The following is a 2,287-nucleotide window of genomic DNA, read 5'->3' on the forward strand; positions in this document are numbered from 1 at the left end:
TCCCACCATCTCTTCTTTCCCTTATCATCTCTATCAAGTCCTCAATACCCATTTCCCTCAACACACTGACCAAATTCTCCCCCCATTTTGATGGATTCCCGTTCGTTATGGCCCTTATTTCCTCCATCACACATATTTTTGGCCACCTTGAATCCTCCATTTCCAGCACCTCCTTAATATACCGCAGCGCTCTTTCCCTTATCATGAACTTATTAGATTTATATTTTTATCAATATCTATTTTATTTATAATAAATTTAACTTAAAATTTAAAGATTTTAAGATAACAAAATCTTTTAACCTTCAAAGTTAAATATATAAAAACATTTTTTATAAATCTTAAAATAAATATTTTCTTTAAATTTGCAATTTAATATTTTATTATAAACTATTAAAACCTAATGACAAAATGATTTTACTCAACAAACCATAAAGACATTGGAACATTATATTTCATATTTTTAATATGATCAGGAATAATCGGAACATCTTTAAGATTAATTATTCGATTAGAATTAGGAACCCCAATATCAATAATTAATAATGACCAAATTTATAACTCAATCATTACAGCTCATGCATTAATTATAATTTTTTTTATAGTTATACCATTCATAATTGGAGGATTTGGAAATTGATTAATTCCATTAATATTAGGAGCCCTTGACATAGCTTTCCCACGAATAAATAATATAAGATTCTGACTCCTTCCACCATCTTTATTATTATTAATCTTAAGAAATATTAATGATATAGGAGTAGGAACAGGATGAACTTTATACCCACCATTATCATCAATTATAGGTCACAATTCATCATCAGTAGATTTTGCCATCTTTTCTCTTCATATCGCCGGAATTTCATCAATTATAGAAGCAATTAATTTCATTGTAACCATTTTAAATATACATATTAAAACTCACTCATTAAATTTTTTACCTATATTTACATGATCAGTTTTAATTACAGCAATCTTATTATTATTATCTTTACCAGTTTTAGCAGGAGCAATTACTATATTATTAACTGACCGAAATTTAAATACATCTTTCTTTGACCCTTTAGGAGGTGGTGACCCCATTCTATTCCAACATTTATTTTGATTTTTTGGCCATCCAGAAGTATACATTTTAATTTTACCAGGATTTGGTATAATTTCACAAATTATTACCAATGAAACAAGAAAAAAAGAAATCTTTGGTTCATTAGGAATAATTTATGCTATAGTGTCAATCGGAATTTTAGGATTTATTGTATGAGCCTATCATATATTTACAGTTGGATTAGATATTGATACACGAGCTTACTTCACTTCAGCAACTATAATTATTGCAATTCCAACTGGAATTAAAGTATTTAGTTGAATAGCAACAATTTATGGATCTAAATTAAATTTTTCACCAGCAATAATATGAAGAATAGGATTTATTTTTTTATTTACTATAGGAGGATTAACTAGATTCTTTTATCAAATTCATCCCTAGATATTATTCTTCATGACACATATTATGTAATTGGACATTTTCATTACGTATTATCTATAGGAGCAGTATTTGCTATCATTGCTGGACTTATCCACTGATTCCCTTTATTTTTTGGGTTATCATTAAATAAACTAATACTAAAAATTCAATTCTACTCTATATTCATTGGAGTAAATATAACTTTTTTCCCTCATCATTTTTTAGGATTAGCAGGATTCCCCCGACGATACTCAGATTACCCTGATATATATATATCATGAAATATATTATCAACAATAGGATCCTTAATATCAACTTTATCAATAATCATATTAATATTCATTATTATAGAAAGATTTATTAGACAACAAACAATTTTATTTAAATTTTATATAGCAACAAATATAGAATGATTTCATTCATACCCTCCTCATTTTCACACTTATAGAGAAATTCCATCAACTTATAACTTATAATATAGCAAAAAAGTGCATTGATTTTAAACATCAAATATAAAGATATTTTAAATATTTTTTTATAAATTCAAACTTGACCTAATTTTTATATTCAAGATTCAAACACACCCAATATAACACAACTAATCTTCTTTCATGATTACTCAATATTAATATTAATCTTAATTACAACATTAATTGTATATATATTTATCTTCCTAATTTTAAACAAAATTACAAATCGATTTTTAATAAATGAACATTTCATTGAAACAATTTGAACCTTAACACCAATAATTATTTTATTTATAATTGCTATCCCATCTCTAAAAATTTTATATATAACAGAAGAATATTTTTCACCTTCATT

The 2,287-nt window shown here is 25.8% G+C and overlaps 1 pseudogene; it reads left to right on the forward strand.

Annotated features, from left to right (window-relative positions):
• Positions 1-434: 434 nt before the first annotated feature.
• Positions 435-1,399, forward strand: LOC106792886 (annotated as a pseudogene).
• Positions 1,400-2,287: the final 888 nt, after the last annotated feature.

This window comes from Polistes canadensis, unplaced genomic scaffold (assembly GCF_001313835.1).
Source record: "Polistes canadensis isolate GaletaPanama2010 unplaced genomic scaffold, ASM131383v1 scaffold_1084, whole genome shotgun sequence".
NCBI classification, from domain to species: domain Eukaryota; kingdom Metazoa; phylum Arthropoda; class Insecta; order Hymenoptera; family Vespidae; genus Polistes; species Polistes canadensis.